The sequence below is a fragment of the Bombus vosnesenskii genome, unplaced genomic scaffold (assembly GCF_011952255.1).
Source record: "Bombus vosnesenskii isolate JDL3184/JDL3185 unplaced genomic scaffold, Bvos_JDL3184-5_v1.1 scf7180000013289, whole genome shotgun sequence".
Taxonomy (NCBI): domain Eukaryota; kingdom Metazoa; phylum Arthropoda; class Insecta; order Hymenoptera; family Apidae; genus Bombus; species Bombus vosnesenskii.
The window spans coordinates 1233198-1256434 of NW_022882942.1; the positions used below are offsets into that span (position 1 = coordinate 1233198).

The window sequence follows — 23237 nt, forward strand, 5'->3', positions numbered from 1 at the left end:
CTTGTTCAACCCCCGCTGAACAGATAAATGTTAGAAAACGGTGTGAGAAGCTCCAACGTCGTATTTACTATTCATTCGTTATCCAGGGGATTAGCGGAGAACGTTTGAAACCGATTACGGGTTATTTAGGTTCTACTCCGTGTGTGTATGTTATGATCGCGCTGTTGATTGACGCGAATAAAGAACATCGGTGTTAGAATCGAGCAGATTCTAGCCAATGATGCTCTGGCTTGGTTGGACGATCGAGTCAGTTCGTATTTTATGCGCAGCCCTGTCCGTAAGTTATTCCACGTTTTTTTTTTCGTCTTTTCGTTCGTCAAATTATTCAATCCTTCTCGTTCTAAAGACTCTCGACGCGATTAATCAATAATCATCGAATTTTTTCGAAACGAAGTTTATCAAATAACGGCGAATTCTACCATAGCATTTTTAGCTTGACGATCACTGTGTGTGTCTAGCGGGTATAGGAGCAAATTTATGTTCAGCATATTAAAAACCATGTTATAAATTCGTATAAAAGCCAATAAAGGAAGTTTGAACGCAAGCCCCTGTATTAATTATTGCTACTTCTCTCATTAAGCTCGTTAAATTTGAATCGCTGGTTAATCAACGCGTATCGTTACCGCGTTTGTTGTTTATCTAGAAAGTAAAAGACAACAGAAACTCTATATTAAACAGAATAATTTTTAACGCGGTAATATGATAAATCTATCCATTGTTTCTGTCGAAACTTTGTCCACCACAAAGTATCAAAATTTATGTCTCGAGTTATATCTGAATTTTTTAAACGCACCATAAAACTGGCGCAGAAATATTTCGAAGCAGTCATTTACCACATTTTATCGCACTACGCGTGTCTGCGGATAATCATTGAAGCAATAAAAAAGATTATTTCTTAGTTCAATGCCTCGATTTCTTATTAACTCAGGATTAATGCGTACATATAGATGTACATGTACATCGAATATTTAAGATGACAAATAATTCGGAATAAATGATTTACAAAATAATTATTTCTTCGTCATTAAGATTTCCTCCATTTCTGGTATTTACGTATCAAATACAAAGCTACTTACTTTCAATTTTTTATAAGGTATAAGCTAACGTATTTATAAGCTCGTCTTCGTCACCGATCTCCATCATTTCCGAATACACTGCTTTCAAGAATTTTTATGCGAATATTAAACTAAACTAAAGAAATGGCAACTTAAATGGAGATTCGTTTTACCTATCGAAGAGACTACGACAAACGTTTTATCTTAAATACTCGATATATGTTTGCGCGTTACACGAATTCATTTTCGTACTTTTAAATTTCGTATAAACGCATAGAAATCCACTACCTGATTATATGATACGCACAAAGTACTATTTTATCATTATTGTCAAAACTATTATCAGCTGAAACTGAGATTTGGATTTCATTTGTAAGGATGCGGGTCTAAGTTGTCGAACCGAAAGGAGCACGCCGTATTTGGAAAAAGTCTCAAAGTATCTATGAAATCGAAAACACAATTGTCACTCGTAAATAAACACCGATAACGAGACACCTCTCGAAGCTGCTATTTATCAACTATTTATTACTTAGCAATTCGTTGATCTACGATTCGTTTAAAATTTACAGGTACGTGTTACTGTTAAATGTACGAAATGTTCGTGTTCCATTAGTTACCGTTACTACGCTGTTACCGTATCTTTTTATTAGGAAGTGTATCAGATATCCGGAAATAGCTATCCTACTACCCTCCATCGGCAGTACGACGAACTTAACAGCGTTTCATGCGCTCAGCCGATTTTTACGAAACTTTCATCGGCCTTTGCAACGCAAATACACTGCCGCGAAACCTATTAAAGCGCGGTAGAAAGGACAAAAATGGATTCGTATGTCCGAAAATGTTGCAATATTTCTACGTGGAAAGTCGAGCCAGCCGTTATCCAAACAGCGGGCAGCTTTTTTCTCTCGCCGCGCGGAGAAAAAACTTTCCCGCCTGCAATTGAAAACCGTCCCATTTGAATGTCGAACTTTCGAATGAACATTTTCATAAATATGTATCACGGGTTGGTGCTTTCTCGGCTTTTGCCTTCGTGCAAACTCCACAAAGGGAATAACATTTTTTCCTCCTCGGCATTTCTTCTTTCCTTTTTAGTCTTTTCTCGTCGTTTTTCTCTTTTTTTCGTCATCCTGAGAATAAACCGAACGGTGCGCGATTGCGATAAACTGTTAAAGCTTGATTATTGGATTACGCAAACCGTACACGTCATTCCTCGTTCATCTCGATGCTGCGGGGAATCGATTTGCGCACGTGCGCTCGATCGGCCAGCCGTGTCGTGGAAATGTACGATGGTATAAACCGCTTCGTGCCACGTTACAGCATGGTGGGCCGTCTTTTATATTATCGTTTGTTAGGAGCTTTACAATATCGACTAGAACTAGGTTTTTAACTTTTCACCAGCGTAATAAAACTAATAAAATACCGATCCAAGACGCGTATCCTTCTGTATCTAGAATCAGTAGCAATTACTTATTACAATACTACTGCGAACTATTTTACATCAGATAGCCACATATTTCATTCCAATTTCTTCGACATGCATTCTCAATTTGCGATAGCAGCTTTATAGATCAGCAATAGCGCACGGTTGTAAATTTGAGCGGTTTTTGGTAATAAAATACCCTTTCATTTAGATATCTTTGTCAGTATTTTTATACTTTGGAGAATAATTCTAGCGTCGAGTAACTAAATATCTCTAGCGCAGATTTAAACACGGATGAACAAATTTCCAGTCGCTAGAAGAAGCGTTTCAAAGAAACTCTTTCATCCGTTACGAAGCTTGTTACGAGGACGTAACGTTTAAAAGATCGGCAACCTAAAGATACTGTTACCATATCCGTCAATTATGATCTCTCGAGTCGGTTACAAAGGATTTCATCAAATGAAATAGGAGGTGGCACGTTCGTCGCCATTACGAGCGGGTTACTAAAAGCACAGAAAAGTCGACAATCGTGCGCTCGAGAAGGTAGTTTATTGCTTCTGCAATAAGTTTCTAGGGCGCACCCTAAGAAAGGGGTTAAGTTCAGAATACACACTAGCCACGCGATGCGGGATACTCGGAATTTTAGGATGTCTTCGCGTGATAATACAACGAATACCAGATTTTTCGTGATTCTATTATTCAAACGCTATCGATAATGACAATAACACGATTTATCTATGGAAAGAAGAAAACACGTTTTGTCATAGAATTTTTTGCATATTTTTAAGCTAACATATCGATACGATCTGACCTTGTTCGATGTATTAACAAATTTCTAGCAGGAATTTAAAAAAATGTTTACATTTATCTCATAAAAATGTTACGACGAAATCCTTTAATTTTATTAGCGTTAAAAACGCCAAACTTTCGTGACTGGATATAGATGCTCGTTCGACATCAGAGCTATCGAAATAAGGAAATTTCGTGTTCTGTTAGTTGTAAATAAGTAAAACTTCTACGCTCTTCAGATCTTCGCCTTTGCCAGAATTATTTTAGTTTATTCTACGTTTAGCGATGCGCGAATGTTCATAGTTATACAAAAGCATAGTGTCTCTGTAATAGCACGATGAGTGCAACTTGCGAAATTGAAAATGTTCCGTCCTTTTTTATCCCCACAAAGAACGAGCGAAGAAGATAAAAAAGGATAAGAAAGAAAAAGTAACGATAAAATAAAGAGCGATATTTCGTTAAACAAGGGGAACATTTCATGGCGCGCTCGAAAAGAACAACGACGAAAATAGCCAAAACGAATTCTTTAAAAAGCGCTTGAAGGAAGAGAGAAACACCGCGTCGCGTCGCCGTCGTGACAAGATTTACTTGTTTCAACCCTTTGCCCTCAAACGTCATCCCTGTTTCATCTCTGCCACGTCACGTGTTTCTTATGGCAAACTGTGCAAGGTGTGCAAATCACGAAACCTCGCGCTGTTGCAACATTTAGCAGGCAATTTTCTAGCGAAATTTAACTTGAGCAGATTTATTAATTCAACAGTTACCAACGAAATCAAGTACACGTGCACATACCTAGAAATACGTCCTCGACTATCGATTCTCGTTCCCTCCAAATAATTATAACTTGGTTAATTTTACATTTCCGGACATGACATTTTCCATACTCCTATATTTGAAACCTATATTTTTTAAGCGAATATAGAACGATATTAAACTTTGTTAACGGCTGCAGTAAACCACCTTTTGCGTTTGCGAATTTACATCGATTGGACACTACGTATCTAGTTATTCGAGCAAGTGTCTCTGATGAGGACTTTGTTTTCTCTTTCGAGTCATCGAGCATCTCCAATCTCCGGTTACTCGACATTTTCATCCGTCTTTCGTATAAACTAACCGATGAATCAAAATCAGATTTGCCAACGTTTCCTGTTTCGTTGTAAGACGCACGATGCATAAATTTCACTGTATATCGTCTCTGTATTTCGTCTGACTATTGATATTCGTGCAAATTAAGATCTTTTTAGACACAACTAAGAAAATAAAACCCTCGTAGAGACTTTCTTTCCGCTCCCTAAATATTGAAAAAATAAGTAGCCATCTTAGATAATTTCTGACGCGTTACGTGTATTTTATATATTTGTTCGCCTTTAAACTTCTTAAATATATAAAAATTCACAATCTACTTATCGTGCTTTATCAGGCTACCTATTACATGTTTCTACTACCTCGGCAAGTAACTATGTAATACACATTCGAAAGTTACTCTATTCGTGGTATCTTATTGAATATAACAAGAAAGTATATCTACGTTTGTAGGATTCCGTAAAAGCAAACGAATTCAATATTTCAGAAGCGCAGAGATCCCCGGACACAATAATAGATTTTTCACGGCGTTGCCGATGCAGTTCCTTGAACCGTCTCTAAAAAGCAGCTAGGTGGGACATCGGATTTGCTGACACGAAATCCTCGTTCTTGAACTGAACCCCTGGGATCGGAGCAGATCCGACTCAGGGTAAATATTGGAATCACGATGAATCTCGTAGATCGCCGTCCCGCTAGTCCGACCCTTTCCTATAACGACTTTTGTTCTTGTAAAACTATAACGTTTTTAGAAGCGATTTACTACGAAGAAATATTCTTCTGGCTCTCCCAATTCAGGTATAAAGATAAAAATAACAGTTAGAACGTTCCAATCCGCTCATATACGATATATTAATCCACGTCGAGCGGATACGATACGGCTACGTTAAACCAGATATAAAAGTTAACGATACAAATTTTGTTATTCTTCTATGCCACGAGCTTTGTCAGCTTCGCATACGTATATTCCGTGTGTTGGTTGAAACAATGTCCGTCATCTTGTCTGTATCATATTTTTCGAAAGTTTCTTCGCATACTTGCACTTTAAATTTCGCATCTTGCACCTGCAAGTGCAATTATTCGAAATTATTTTATCAGTTGTTGTCATTATATTGGTCTTGAAGGTAGGAAACTTTACATTAATTAAATGTTGCGTTTCCTCAGATACGTTCGGTACAAGTAAATAGATTTACACAATTTATTCGCTGAACACTCTACGCTCTAGCAACTGCATCGAAGCCTTAACGCGTTACCAATACAATTTCTAGGACCATCCCTAAAATGCAGATAGAACATCGAATGTCTGCTTCTCGCGTTGTCATCCGTGAATCTTTCAGCATCGAAGACTTCCGCATTCGGATAAATTCTCAGATCTCTATGAATCGGCTAAACAGGAATGAAAATGTTTTAACCCTTTCGTATGGTTGCTTTCGTTCCTGAGAACGTGTAATCCTCTAACGCTGTTCCGAAGAGCCATAATGCCACTAGATACTTTCTCAACGTTTCTCTGTACATACGTATACAAAAAAAAATAGGAAAAAATATTCAAATACGTAGGCGCTGTAAATTTTCTAATCAATAAATGACCTTTCAAAAAAATAAATTGCAATGCTTATGTAAAAAGTAAAGGAATTGGGAACACGCGTCCAAATACTTCGTTTCTCTACGAAACTCTGTTGTCGTAAATTCGTTTCTCTTCGATCGCGAATACATTCATCTCGTTACTGAAAGCGCAAGAACCGATCAGGTCGGCGGTGTATCTCGCCGAGATTTCACGACACTCGATCAGCTCGCCTTCCGCGATCAATCTGTCCAGATACTCGTCGAAGTGGTCCGACCACTCTAGCAACAAGTGAAACATCTCCTTCAACTTTCCGAAGGTGAAGACAGGCGAAAGCCTGGTTCTTAAGGGCCTCCATCTCTCCGCTTCTAGTCTGAAGAGATGTTCCGATAATGGCTCGACCTATAAAATATGCGTCGATATATTGGCAAACTTAAGAAATGCTTTTTATCGCCGCACCGGCGAGTTAAATTGAAGGAAGATTTTCGAAAGGCTATTTACTTTCCTTCAACCATCTTTTACCGCCATTTTTTACGCTACATCTCTAAAGTACACTTCGGCAAACAACGTACTGAAACTAAAAGTAATAAATACTGCGAAACCATGGAACATAGAAGGTTCGATGAATTTGTATGTTTTGCAAGTGCTAAATTGAGTTACTGGTTAACTCGTTGATTGTCATCCGAATTTTATACATATTATTTCCAAACCGACCAAGGAGAAACGTAACTGGAAGTTCGTCTTAACCCGGAAGGGGACGGTTATAAAAGATAAATAACGAATAAAGTATTTCCAAATTGTCCACGTGCGTTTAGCATTGAATAAAAATAAACAGAATATTCGGGAAATCGTTCAATTCTGCATTTGAGAATTTTGATAAATTTGAAAGGATAAAATTAATCAACCATCGATATAAGTATAGAAAATCGTCTTTAGCAAAATACATAGGTACATTTACTATTTTGCGGATTATATTGATAGAACGTAACGTAATGCTATCGGCAAGGCAATATAGAGGAATCGATGCTGACGTATCTAGCCAAATTGGCACCCATCAGTGACATTTAAAAGTTTACACGAGTCGCGTCCAGTAACATTTAATTTCACGAATTAACTCGAATTTAATTCGAATTACAAAGATACCCTAACACGTTGGCTGCACTTGCAAACAGCTTCGTACAAGCCGACAAATCTTACGCGATCCATTAAAGTTGAAATTGCGAAATAAAAGCAACCGACTTGCCAATCGCTCGCCTGCCTTGTCCCGTTCAAGCTCGGGGCTACATGAAATTTCTACAAAAGCGTAATCACCAGAGATTAAGGGCGAATAAAACAAAAAAACACGTAAGAATCTTTGATCCGGGGATCAGAGAGCGAGTCGAACGCCAAACACGTTCCCCTTTTATCGTGCAATAAAAGAAAAAACCTGCCCTCGCACCCTCTTTTAATGACCAACCCCGTGGAACGTAAATCGATACGCTTCGCGACGCAACGCCGGCAGGCATTCATTTAATTAGCCAGCTTCGACTGAAAACGAAAAAAAAATAAATAAAAGGGATCGAAGAGGAGAGGGAAAAGGATAAAAGAAACAGTATAAGGGTAAAGGGGAAAATAATCCAGTCGTGAGCAACGGGCGCGCACCATGTTGTTACGTCTTCGTTCTCGTTGAAACGAAGCAATTTACAACACAAGCAAACGGGGAAAAAGCGCGGCATGCGACGTTGCAGGTGGTTCGTTATGCCATCAAAGGGCGAATCGAGTTCCACTCAAGCACAGTTATTAAATGCAACATACAAACGTGTTGTGCAACATTGATTTTCTCTAATTGCCCTTGTTCCTGGTCCGTCATGGCTGAATTCCCAGCGAATCGTTGTCGTGGATTGTCCTCACCCGTTTCACAGGGGGCAGGGGGTTAATTAATATGCATTGTCATTTAATTCGTCCCCATTGTCGGTACGTGCGCGGGACGAAAAAACAAAGGGAGAAAGGCCGAATTTTCACGGACGACTTTCCAGGAAGAGACGAGATCGGGGATTATGTACGAAGGATTTCTAATTTATGAAACAATCGCCTTTACAAATAGATGAGGCTAAAAAGTCACTGTAATAAAGACGAACCACGGTAACTGTTTATGCATTTTCACGGTGGAGTTATCAGAATAGCCAAAATGACTAATTTGTCATTTTTTAGAGATTTATAACGATGCGTGTTTTGCGATTCTTGAACGATCTTTTACAAGATATATGGGTTACTCCTCTACTTCTTCACCGAGCCCCACGATCATCCCTATCTGTTTAGTAGCGAAAAAATAAAGAATTTTTAACCGATGTGCATCTTATTTTCGATTAAACATAATTCTACACAGCGGAGTTAAATTTTGCTATTAAATCAATTAAGAAAATTAAATAAAACTATCGATTAATTTCACAATCCTACACGCACTTCGTAAATAGAGAGTCGTAAATAACGAAATAGATAAGTATAATCCAATTGCGAATAATATTATTATACACGGGTCGCTATACATGAAAGTAAAAAATTTCAGTTCCCTAATTTACGTGATACAGAAACATAATACTATATAAGTATTAAATATCTATATCAACTTTTCAGGGGGTTATTAATAACAGATTCTCGACACCGTGAAAAATTTTATGACCGTACATTTAATACCGCAAGAGTGACACGAATGCAAAAGAGGTTTTATCTTTAATGCAAGTTTCCTATTTCGATAAAATACTGTTTCGTACCTATAACAAGTGGAAAATACTTGGCAGAATTTATTTTGTCCAATTGCGCGTAGTCGTGATAAAGTATCATTTATTGCGCGTAAACCGTGCTACTTTGGTACAGATTATCTCCGTTATCTCTGTAAATAATATTTTATCGAATCGTCTACAATTGCACGAAATAAATAAGTTTTCGGTGCGGATAAAACGTATATGCTACATGTTTAGCGGGTATATTACATTTATCACGATATACGCTAGCTATAAAATATCATTTATCAACCGACTTCTTTTTTATGCGTTACGTTCGTTTCATTCGCGAGTACAGCAAACAATTACAAATTCAAAGCATCCTGGCCTTTCAAAGCATGCAGCTATTAAAAATCGATAACTTGTATTTTTTGGGTTAAAAATACACACATTACAAAGGATATTCATGACATTTATAGCGCCATAAAGGAATAGCGTAAAATCTTTCAATTTAAATAAGTCTAAACTATTAAACATACCAGCAATTTTGTAAAAGCTATTGCAAACTTATCCTAAATATAACAAAAATATCTACATATGCATTTCCTTCCAATCAACTTCTGTTGAAATCTATGGCAAAGAGTTGCATCATTTTTAGCAGGTTTTAACATCGTACCAACTGCTTATACATATATAGGTGGTTATTAGCGACGATAACGAAGATGAAAAATATCATAAGGATCAGACTTTCTTATATACAACATCGTACCGAAATCTATTTCTCGCGTAGGTCCTTCGAAATGAATTCTTGAAAAAAGTCCATTCTTTCAGACGCTCGAGTTATGTAAAATAATATTAATTTACGTACATATGTACCTATACACTGCCTATTATGCATATGAGAGTTGATCGACGTCAGAAACTTTGAAAAGCTCGATAACGATAGCACGTGTCACATTGAAGTAGTCACGTTGGATTACTATACAGTTCGCAAGTATATACTACTTCTTTCGATACAAAGATCGTTCGTTACATATCGCCACTTGCTCTTTTTCTCTTTTCCTCTTTTCCTGCTTTCCATCGCTCTTTCGCTCCATTGTGCATGCTACTGTCAGCCATCATTATCTACTGCCGGAAATAGAACTTTTCCCGCTTGCCTGTTCGTCAATGAGACACGGACGCGATCAAAGTAATCCCGCTACGAGAGAAGCAGCTGATGAGACAAACTAAACTGTTAGCAAGAAGAAAAAAGAAAGAGTCTACGACGGATACGGAAATGAATGGAAGAAAAGTAACAAAATCGCTTTTCTGCTCGTGTTTATGAAAGAGGAAATTATTCTGTCCGGTTGGATTATCCCGTTCCGTGTTTTTTTCTTCGTCGTTTGATCGTACGTGACCACCGAAGAGTTGCCTGACTGATTTTCTTCATCTACAACTGTACTGCATGTGTTTGAAATTTCTATCTCTAAGATGAAACAATAATTAAGCGATTAATTAAAGATAGAGTTTCGCGGTTGGTTTCTACTGATTCTACCTGAATCGTGATGAGACAATCGATTCGTCTAACCAAATCGATAAATTGAAAAGCAATACAAGTTCGAAAACTACATTTTCAGATTTATACTTCAGATTCACATTTTTATACGAAGAATGTCTAAATATTCGACGTCAAAGATCTAAAATAAAATACAAATATATACTCGTTCAAATTCGAAGCTTCTACTAATTCATTAAATACGCACGGAATGAGTCAGATACAAATTGATCGTCGCATCATTCCACTATCTTTCGATTAGTTTTGATCTTTTGACATTTAGAATTGTGAAATATTTCTCCGCCGGTATCTCTAACGATCAGCAATTTTTTATTTGCAAGTCGAAATTTATTCTTTAGTTGTTTAAGGCTTCTTCGCAGTTCGAGGCTGATAGACGCTTGAGAAAATTTCATTTGAAATAAAGATACAAAAAATGATAATTCAATATAATGAATTATTCCAATTAGTTTATTACTTTTATTTCGGAAATAATATAAAGAATTTAACTCTATAGTTCGTGTGAAGATCGAATAAATGATCGGTCGGTTGTTATCTTACGTATTCCTGTTATAACTTTTTTAACAAAGCATTTATGAACCTGGCTTTATATGCTCTATGACACATGAAATATGCTGAAATCGTTTTGTAAAAAAAAATCTAGTCCAACCTCCATAGCGGCTAGCTTGAACGATATACATATATACATGCTAACTTGCGTCAAAACCCGTGTGATTTTGCTGAATGTCGCTACATCAAAGGAAACTGTACGCTCGGTGTGGACAAATACCGCAACAATCTTCCTACCTTGTACACACTGAAATAACTTCGAAGATGAATGAATGACACACGCGCGTTCGAACGAATTTTTATGCATTCTTGCACGAATTGATACGACTGTGCCTAGTTTCGCTCGTTTTTTGCACTGTATACCCTACTCGACGAGCCGTATCATAAAAGAGAACTTGGATAATCAAAAAATTCCGAATTTTTCGAAATTTTGCAGAGTTATTGGACAAGTTATCAGGCAACTGTCTCCTTTTTATTACGTTCTCGTTCTTCGGGATAAAAACACAACAAATAAATACACAAAAATGAATAAATAAAGACAAATAAAAACGCACAATTTGTTAAAATTCGATGTTTATATCGTCCTCAGATTCAGAGTTCGCAGAAACGATGTTTTATATGCATCGTTCGTATACATATATGTTAGTAACAATTGAAATATCGTGGCGACTGATCGTGGACCACTCCGTAGGGTAGAAATTCTTGAAATATATTTAAAATATTCGTTGAAATTTTGTTTTAACGAATCGCTTTCGGAATTTCGCTGAAAACCTTTGCATACCAACGTACGTTGTTTTGCATAAGGAATTCGAGGAATTTTGTAATCTCATCATAATCGCCAAATCACAATAGTCATTCTGTAAAAGGCGAATTTTAATTTACTCCGTGAAGTTATAGTACGTTTAAGATACGATAAAACGAGCTAGCTTCGAAAAATATGAAATTACGATTTACGATTATGAAATGCGTGTCACGGATCTGTTCACGAGTTAGTTAGGCGATATACTATGCGTTAATGTGAGCAAAACGACGTATGTCAACTCGATCTCCGCACTCATTATATATGTATCATTATATACGTAATTTCGCGAAATTTATAAGAAAATCGGGAACCATTTTAAGTCGAATATTTACAATAAAACTTATTTTTATATCGACAACACTCGTGAGTTGAAATATTCGTTCTTTATATGGCAGCGTTGCGATAGTTTTTTAATAGCGTAAATTTAGATAAAACTTTAATTTTTTAGTAAATATCGAATATTAATTTCATTGTATCGTCTTCTTGAAGATATTTTTCAACGCAGCGATGGATATTCTTCAAAAGTAAATTCAGATAATGCTGCAATCTTTAATGAATCTCGAATATCAACTTCTCTATAATTTCTTTATAAAGGCAATGATGGATGTTCTTGAAAAGTAGATTTTATAATACAAGAAAAATGAACTTCATTACCTGTTACAAAGTACTGTAACAGGGGAAAACAACCTTTGCAACGTTCTTCGTTCTTCTCCTCTATAGTTTCTCCCGGATACTGAATCCTTGCCGGGTATTTGTAAAAGTTTGCTTGTAAGAGAAAGTGGTCCAATGCATCCAGTTCCTCAAAAACATCACAAAGGTAATCTAATTACGAGCAAAATGTTAGTACCCAGCGCAAACGTAAAGTTCGCGTCGTAATTCGTAATTCCTATGAATTATTATACGATAACTATAACACATTCCTAGACGAAAGCCAAAACGAGTTACACTACTACTGTACAGTACCACATGCTCGCACAGTTTTTCGAAAAGCCTTGTCCCCGGTAACCAAGTTCCTATAAGTTTGGTGTTTTAAAAATTCACCACTCGTTCCAGGACCAGATTTAGCGAAGGACCCAGATACATCGATGCAAGAGCTTCCTTTATGAATTATGCAATGGATTCACACAGTGCGTCCGGGGTTTTGCTTCGTACGAGTTCCTGCGATCCTCCAAAATAGAATGACTATGGACACAAAGCGGACGTAGGACGACCATTATTAGCATAACCACCAACACGCTTTATCCAATCTAAATTGTTTTCAACCACGAAGATGTCAAGAGTATAAGATACCTGGAACGATTACCATCTACATGGATCCTTCGTAGTATAGTACATTATTAATATATACATCGACGCTATCCAGTCTGAATTCTTGTTGACCACAAGGACGTCAGGAATCTCGAGTAAGTCTCAAGCGATTACCACTTATAATGGATCGTTCGTAAGTAGCATCTTTGTAGTCGTTCGAAGTATCGTCATACAAATTCCTGTCCTCGAACACGCGTCCAATCGTGTAAACGACGATGCAATTGAACGAAGAACGATGCAATTGAACGAACTTTTGGAAGCAGTTTTCGCGTAGATCATACAGTTTGTCACATTCGCCGATAGCGTCATCTCTATACATCCTTGTACATAATATGTCCTTCTAGGGTAGCTCCTTGTACGTAAAATACATATACCGCTCTACGTTCTACGCGTTACGTTCCAGAATTGTCTCTGTGGTAACTCGTGTTCCACCCATTCGCTATAACCGTGCTCTAATTAAAAACTGTTTGCTATTTGGGTCACAAAGTGCAACGATGTCGATGACCCGTCTTCGTCTCGCCTCTGCATAACTATCCAGATATATTTACTTTCTAAATCACTGTGTGAACGTGGAACACCGTACATATACGGCGTACACAGTTGACAATGAGACGCTGCTCTTCCATCTACATGCATACATATATGTATAGGTAGTATACGTAGGTAGCGGAAGTGCTAATACGTTCATTACGTATGGCGCGTACGTCATATCTTAGAGCAGAGTGTTTCACGGTAACAAGGTGATATCAAAGTGAACGTTTTGATAATAGTGACCGTTCGTGTGTCAATTTTCGATATTTCGTGGCAAAATAGTAAAACGCTCCTACGTATATGAACCACCGTGTGTCGGCTATCGATTTGTAAGCGATACCTCAGCTTACTCGAAAAGCGTGTGTTCCGTTGCCAAAACATTTACATACAATGCACAGTACGATTGCTCCTCGCTGTTGACAAAGTCAATTTTCAATCGTTGATAAAGTCTATACGGAAAAACGATACAGTTAGGCAACTCCAAAGAAATTCATTTTATTTACCTATGAATATAGCGATTCTAGAAATATAGGAACACTATCGAAAAGATGTATCCCCTAATTTCCCCTAATTTCTATTCGTTGTTTACGAAGATACTGCCTTCTACTACTAATCGTCTAATATAATCTAATATAATCGTAGATGATATCGTAGAAGTACTTAGTAGTATAAATGTATACAAGAAATAGATATCGAAAACAAAAGGTCACTCCAGATACTAATTATGGTAAATATCTAGGAAAAAGGAGCCACCTCGACGATTTCGACGACTGTGAAATAAATCTCAACATTTTGAACAACTTTCCCCTATAACCATATATGTACATGCATATGCAAAACTATTCCGCCGTTCGGCCTTAGTTTTCAAGTTGATTTTGATTTTTGGACGTTGCTAGCAAGTATACAGCAACGTTCTCGAATTAAAACCCTCATAAAAATTAAGAGAATTGGAAAACATCGATTATTTTTATGTTTGCATAAATAAAACGTTTCCGTTTGATCGGAGTCTAAGAATTTCGCACGGTACTGTACTTACACGTGTTTCACGATATCTTCGCAATCTTAATACTAAACGATACGTAACTTTAAAAATCAATTGTCGGCACTATAGACGCGTTAAGCGCTATAAACTATAGAATTAAAAGCATAGAATTTGCTTTCGCCTAATATTTGTAAATATAGCGTGCTCCTTGAATAAATAAAATTCTAGACTCCAATTGACTGATGACATCAGAGGCCGTAACCTTTTTCCATGGGATCGCTCTCATTTATCTTAGATCGGTCTACGTTTCGATGTGAGAGCACACTTTCGTGTTTCACCATTTTTACCAACGCCACGTGACCGACGTGATAGCGACAAAGAAAAAAAAATGCGATGAGTGAGAATAACATTGAGAAACGGAGAAAGACGGAGGACCTATATGCATAATTAGAATATGGTAATGGTGCGTTGGCCCATTTGCATCATTGAAAAATAGTTCCATGTCACGGGATTGCCCTTTTTTTATATTGACGTCGGGTATAATAAAACGGATAACATAGCATTTTCTGATTAAATGTAGATTTAATCTGGAAGAAAATGGGTTTAATAAGAAATCAGGAGCTGAATAAGAAGTCTGAAGAGTCTTGTATTTCAATATCGCTTGCAACAACCATATACGCATGATACTTGACTCTTAGATCTTTAAGCTTTTACGATGATCGATCAATGTCATACTTTTGGTTTTTCGAGATCAGTTTACTTCTTCAGGGTATATCCGAAACTGAAGGTTTTTCTCAATAATACTTTTTCAAACAGCTATTATCGCCTAGAAAATAAACTCGCACGAAGAAGACAGGCGAAACAAGTCGATTTCTGATATATATATCAGTGGACGACAAATAATTAAATTTTTGTAATCCTCGTATTTCGTTTAGATAAAATAGATTTGAAATCTTTTTTACGCTACTTAACAGTAAGTTAAACTACTTAACATTAAACTATTTTCAATCATGAAAATGTCGGTGTGTGTTTATCGAAATAGTTTGGTATGAGAATATTCCTCATCCGCGAATTGCAGAAGAGAAACGAAAGAAGTTTTATCGAATGATGGTATTATTTTTGCAAGAAAAAAATGTTAAAGTATAACAACGATACAACTTTACCTTAAATGCTATATCTTGGAAAAGGAAAAAATATTTCGGTATACAATAAACGTACGAAGCTCGTCGAGACATCAACGCAGCTTTGATCTGTGTCGTATTCGATTATGTAAACAAGTCCTGTTGAACATAGAGATTTGTTTAATAATGTCACCCTGAATTGCCATTATTTTTATCTCGATGTGAAATCTCTTGATCGTAGACGATAATTCTACTGAAAAAACGGAAAAAGGCACGCAAATATATAATTAAATGTGTTGACACGCGTCTATTATTAACTTTGCTGCCTCGTTCCTTAATTTATGTTCAAGTAAACTCGAGTATATTGTAAAATTTTGATGATTAGTATCACTCTAATATTCAAATGTTTTGATAATTGAAGAAAGCATTTGGCGTTGTCGAGAATGATGATCAGGATACGTAATTTCTGTATTGTGAAAAGAGCCTCCGAAATTGAGAAATTGAAAAGAATTTTCTACGATAATTTAGATCCATTTAGATCATATGTCTGATAACTTTTGTAACTTTTACTATTTAGATAAGTCTCGAAATTACAACAACTTATCGATTAAATGGTCCCATAAACGTATCAAAGTATCCAAGTTAAAATAAAGACATCACTTTTCTCCTTCGTATGCTTATGACTGAGCAACGTTATAGTATAGAAAAGACAAAAATATTCGAATAGCATTTTATCCATACTGCTACTGAGAATAACATTCAGATTCGGATGCGGAGTCGAATGAACGATCGACGAAGAATTCATCTCGTTTGATATTTGCACAGTAACACTCGGAGAATATTAAAACTTTACACGCGTAATCGAATTGTACAACAACATTTAAAATTTAAAAGCGGTATATTCGATACAGCGGTAGATATCATTTTGTTTTATACTCGATCGTTAACGTCGTAAGAAAAAGAAAATAAGGTACGTGCGATGTTATTTTATGGTTCCATTTACCTTTCTCTCTTCTTTTTTTTTTCTTTATCACTCTCTAGTCGATCTAAATATCGTATTTTATGGCCTACGACAGTATCGTAAGAAATAAAAGACATCGTTACGCGTTGCTCTATTAAATTTTATTCGATGATTCTCATCTACAAGGATATCATAAAATTTAGTTTACGCGATTTCCCTATACCATCGAAAAAACTGTCCCTATACCGTGACATCTTCGACTTGTTCGCGCAATTGTGCGATGTTCGAAGATCGCATGCTTTGGTCGACGTAATGTAACATCTGAAGGAGAGAAAGGTCTTTCCAGAATCGTCCAACAACAGCTACTAGCTTTTAACGTGTAGATAAATATTATATAGATTAGATAGATAACAATTAAAATAGCATGGTAAGATAACTGTTGCGACTGTTGGTAAACCTCCTGAAATCTATTAAAGTATGAAATTAATCACTTAACGTTTTCACGAAAACCTTCTTAAGTATACGATACAAGACGAGTTCTCTTATTAGATATATAATGATATTATTATTAGATATATAATACAATAATATCTTATTAGGTATATAATGAGATATTAAAAGAAAAAATAACGAGAGAAAGATAAGTATAAAAAGCTGATAAAAATAAATAAAAAATTCTCGTCTGTGTATGTATTACATTGTATTACATTCTTCAGTATCAAATTTTTTACACATCGGATCCGGAAGACAATTATCGCCATCCATGTTGATTGCTCTTATTATAGGGACTCCTATAGATTTTGGGTCCGCTGCAACCTCAAAAACTTGCGTTTATACGAAGTCCAAGATCAACCGTATATTCGCCCATTTGAACAGTAAGTACGTCTACTATTGCCTATAAAAAATTGTATTGTTAATATTCATTAATATTGATATGAATATTAATTTAATGATACGAATAATTCTGTAACCTACTATGATTAGTTAAAACATGATTTTCACAATATCACCAAATATGTATTTTACATAATTTCATTTCGTTTCCATTACAAGAACATATAATTGCTTTTTAACATGAATTATGCATGCATTAATATACATGCATTATATGATAATATATTAATTGAATTCTTTAACCTGTATTTTAATCACTCTGTTTGCATGGTATGATTATGATTTTAATATAAGCTATAATACACATCATTAATAGAGAGGATAATATGAACCCATTTTCGTTTTTATAAATTTTGTCTAAGACTATGCGATTAATTTACCTAATTACTGTACACATACATACATCTGATTGTCGTTCGTTTCCAACTTTCATGTCTAATTAGAAGAATTCAAATGAGAAAAAGAGATTTAATTAGACAATTCACTGGTCTCGCTATGGTGATCGTTCGAGTATTTGTGAGAAGAAAATATGCAAATAACACTTTTTCCAATGGATACGAGTTCGTCATTTTCCTTTAAGGAAGCGGAATTATTCAAAAAGGTCCATGAGACGCGTCTCGATGAGATGTAAATTCTTTCGTTGTTTTATTTACCGTACTTATTTCCTACACACACCGCTAACTAATTAAACAACTTGAAGAATGTTATTGCTACATGAACACAGCGTGTTCTGTTGCGTGAAATAAGGAATTTTTCTATCTACCTACATGTTCTCCACCGTACATGGTCAAAGATTGTTTTAAGAGCAAATCGTACAATTTGAATGAGCAAATAAGGTAAATGATCGATCGAAACTCTTAACGTTCGAACGAGAGTTCGAAAAATGATCAATTTCTGATTTTACATTTTATGCCTCATTCTTCTCTCGCCTAAAACTAAATGCATCCGTCAGAAATTGAAATTTCTCGGAGAAATGTGCCTGTGTATCAACAAAAATGATCTTCTCGGTCTGGAGGCAGCTTCTATCAGTGGCCTTTCTCCTCTTCACGTGACCATATTGAAAAGAATACGAAATAAGGCAGCTCATCGACCGTTAACATTGGCATGCTCCCAGTTAATCGACAAAACGGGCATAACGTGACCTGTATCCGCTATTTTTCGATTCCTGACCTCGAACGAGTTATCGCTACTGCCTAAAGCAATACATCGCTCACTGGCCAAAAGATAAATATACGATATCTTTGATGCATTCTTTTCACGATGAAACTCTTGCTCTCGAGAATATCTACCCGAGAACCTAAATAACCCCACGAATAACCTGGACACTAGCGTTTCTCAAAAAAGGTAAATATATTTATCATAATGTTAACGTTAATCTTTCTCCGACATTTCCACCTATTTTTGATATACTAGATTTTGCTCGGTGTCGTGCAACGATTGCCTGGAGTCGGTTATCAACGCAGAACACCTCGATCGTCGGAACATCTCGATAAAATTTCACGTTTCAAGTGACATCGTACATGATACAGTTATTCATATTTGTTTCTTATAAAAAGCTAACATTATAATACATATACTTCTTACATTTGATCCTAGAAATACAATAAATCGTGACCATGAATAAATAATTATTTTCTAAATCGCTTATTCCGATTTTCAGCCGATGCATTCTCGGTCACTATATAATAAATTCTCAAAACAAAACCTCCATCGCGGACTTAAATGTATTGTCAAAATTACTAATTTAGTAATTAGTCGATTACTACGAAAATATGTGCATGTGCATTAATGTGCATTCTGCATAAACATCTGTAGTTCAACGATAATGCGTCGAGCCTAATATTTCCTGAACGAATCGCCTTCGTTAGAAATTCAATTTATCCCTGGAAACATAAATCGACGAAGCGAAAGCGGAAGTTTCGCAAACGCTAACTGACGACCTGCTATCACTTCGATAATACACGGACGCTTTACGAGCTTATTCCAATTCCGACTGGATGGACACACGGTTAAATGGATTTCGTCAATTCATTTACCACTTGATCTAGCCGCGCATTTCAATTATATGTGTACTCTTTGTCAGTAGTATCCGTTAGCGTACCATCGCGACATCGTGGCGTGCACGTGCACACTGCACGCTGCACACTGCACGCTGCACACTGTACACTGAACACGCGAGCCACACCAACGACAGTTGCTGATAAAGTCGTGGGAGCGGATGCGGTCCACGATACAATTGAATTAATCTCGATCGAACAACACCGTGCCACAAAACGAAACAGGAAATCGCGTTGCCGCGCGCAAAATCGAGCAAACGCGGCCAGTCCGAATCTATTGCCCGTTATTAGCCGTTACTGTTTTCCAGAACGTTGCTCGTTATTGGCCGCCGCCGCGTTTTTTCTTCCTCTTCCTATCTGTTCCTCTATGCTGCGCTTCGTTAATTAGAATGTAACCGGTGCGACGCGACGCGATTAAATTACTCGGCTAGAAGTAATTTATACGATCGCGAACCAGCTTGATCGTTCTAAATCCCCGGCACACATCGGTTTTATAGAGAAATTTTGTTGTCGGCCCGTAGATTTGGAAAAATCGCGCGTCTCTGATATCTTTTGTAAGGGAAACGTCCAAAAGATAAAGAACAGCGAGGATTTATCTATTCTCGTCGTTGCCGAGATCTTCGAGATAATAGATTTTAGGATAAAGAAAATTTATTGCGTAGATACGAGATTTACTTGCTGACTCGTTCTTAATACATCGGAGATTCTCTTTTTTTAGTGTTATTTATTAGTTAGGAAGATATTTTATCTAGTTATTCTCTCGCAGCATAAACAAGAAGTTATATTATATCGAAATGTTAAATATGATTTTCTAAAAATATATAGACGTAATAAATGGAAGAAAACCGGTAGTTTCTTTTAACGACATAAAGTTTGTATACAGGACTACATGCCTAGGAAATTGAACTGCAGTTCCGACAAATTTCGATTCGAATTATAAGTTACAGCACTCTCGTGAATTTATGATACGTCCTTATGTAGATTGCTATTGAGAGAAGCTGTAGAAACCCCAAGTTCTTTAAATTTTAATTAGGATCCAAAGTTCTCCTGCTCATAACTAATTAATCTAAAAGTTCTAAGAGAGGAGAGTTTTGGGGAAACTTGTATTTAAAAACATACTATAAATCCGCGTAAGTTATGAAATTTGTCTTTCGCCTTGTGTACATAGATATGGACAGTATTATAAACATTTGTAACGAGCAAATTTGCAGCACGTTTCCAATTATAAATTTTTCTACATACAAGGTTATCCACTTAACTCGGAGTTCGCGTAAGCAAGAACGTACGACTATGGTAACAATGCAATGTATACGCTTGCTACTGTAATCAAATGTCGCTCGCCATCGATAAACTGTTGCCAGAAGTATAATTAGGCGAGAGAACATAAAACGGTTTGGTTGTCACCGAAATTCTTTAGATTTGACGTCGCAATAAGGAGAAGGCGGTCGCTGAGAAAACGATCCTCGCGTTTTCGCCCGATGATTTCGTGTGCCTGTACGCTCCTAAAGTTCCGAAGCAAGCAATGGCACCTGGTTCTATTCCCACGTCTAACTCAATTTTGTTCTTTTAATTGTTGATATTTTGGATTGTGCTTACCTGAAATATAATTACAAAGTACCTTTCTTTTAAATTGCATTCAACCGTCAGAATTATGAGCGAATTACAATGAAATTGTTCGCGTTCCTGCAAACATCAAGGTCCTTCCTCTATTTCGTCCAGTAATTTCCATTGTTCGCGTATTAAACATTTAGAGACGCCGAACTAACGTGAGAAGAACAAGTCATACAAGAAAGTCCGAATGTTGACGTTGTAACGATATACTCTTTTTACTTACATATACTTACATCGGTGATCATGTAACGTCAATTCACATCAGAGACCAGGCCACACACCGCGGACAGGATGGCACCCAGAAGTCTGCACATTCTTGGTGCGCACCCTCAATAATCTTAAGTACCCACCAGGGGTCTTGGCATTTTCATAGTTAAGGTCCTTCGGACCAAGCGAGTATTTCCTGTCATAGATTTCCCTTTACGTCTATTGTCTACCACGTATTAGCTTAGAAAGTTGGTTTTCTTCACATCTGGTATGTTCCGTTAGCAACTTTCTCGCGAGGGCGACTAAAACCCTTCCTGGTCCACCAACCGTCTTATTATCCAATCGGAGACGGTGTCTACTGCCCTCACTTCCTTAACCAAAATTGTCATCGACAAATCCGATAGTCCCGTGTCCTTAGACACACCCACCCCTAGCCTTCCTCAGACATGGTATCGCCAGAAAGACTCACTTATTCCGTATCCTTAGAATAGTCAACATATCTATACCGGTCTCCACCCTTATAACAGTCGCGTACTTAACGTATCGTTGTAACTAAGTCTTACATAACGTGGTTGGAGTGAATTGTGATTTATGTTAATTCAGTGTGTGTTACATTGTGATTGCTGAATTCATAATAAAGTTTAATTAAAACAAAATTAATAGTTGTGTTACGGCTCAGCTACTTTTTATTTTCATCAACTAACCCCAAAAATTACGTGACAATCACAACGACGCTGAACAAGAAACAGATGTATCGTCGATAGCACAATTTCAAGACCCATGTTTTCTCGTACAGCCTGTTGATCTTATAGCGTACCATGAATTCGTTAAATTCGTTAGCTTCGAGAACCGAGGGAACATAATTCTTCTCATCCGTGAAACGTCTTGGGGAAGACGATCGTCCAACGATGAACGAGGTTAAAAGGAAAAGCGTATTACGGTAAATCATCCATGCTATGCCGAAGGTTCAAATTGCGTTTTCTCTCAAAGTTCATCCGATCGGAGATTCGAATTAAGTTAGCCTGCTCGTTTTGAAGAGCCCTCCTCGGCTCCTGGAGCTTCCAGTCCGCCTCCATTTGCTTCTCCGCTATCTGTTTCTGCAAAGTAGCTATACGGTGGTCCAAAATATTATAATCCGCCTTTGACGGAATCGCTGGTCCATAATCGTCGCACGGCACCGCTCTGCTGTCCTGGTGCGCCATTTCCGATGCCAAGTGGCCAATCTTATCGCGAAGCTCTGCTAACTGTGTCAATCTCAACGACTGCAGAGATAAAGAACACGTTGTTTCGATTAATAATACGTCAGCATTTTCGAGATTGGAAGATGATCATTTGTCATAAATAGACCGCCAATATTTAACTAGTACGAATATTTTTATAAACACGAGTAAAAAATGTTCGTCACACGGAATAAATTCAATCGATAAAGCTAACGATTAAGTTAGAAATATTCTACTTTTTGATAAATGAACAGAATTGTGACTGAAATTTGTTTAAAGTTATATCGTTTAAATTTTTAATCGAATTTGAAGATACATTTAGGACATTCGATTTAGTAGAACGGAGGCGTTTATTAATTTCTGGAGTACAGAATGATTTATTGAATCTATCAGGTTTATTCACTTATTAAGTAATATCATTAATCTATATCATTGTGATTTGCATGCGGTAACCAACGTCGATAATACAATATAACGATATTACATGATTCAGTACCGCATCAATATTCGTATAACATGTCAAAAAATATTTGTACCTACCTATATGTCAAACATTTCCATGTATGAATAAAGCGCTTTTTCAAAAATCAGTCTTCGGATCTTTCGCGTTCTTTATTTGCAGAAAAGTCTATATAATTTTTACTTTCGTATCGTTTTTCAAATTTCTTCCCCGGTAATTCATTCGCCTTTATAAAATCACAGCCATAGTCCAAAATATCTTTGTCCATCTCCGTTTCCTCGGGCTCCAGCTTTTTCACTACATGAAATTCATTTCATTAACGATATATATATATATGTCAGTGACATAAGGAATTTAATATGTCATTCCTTGCAGAAT

The 23237-nt window shown here is 36.7% G+C and overlaps 1 protein-coding gene and 1 pseudogene across 1 annotated transcript in view; both read right to left on the minus strand.

Moving 5' to 3' along the window:
• Nucleotides 1-23237, minus strand: part of LOC117232512 (hemicentin-1-like) — a 103204-nt gene that overhangs the window by 55507 nt on the left and 24460 nt on the right. The window lies entirely within an intron of this gene.
• Nucleotides 5566-6433, minus strand: LOC117232482 (annotated as a pseudogene).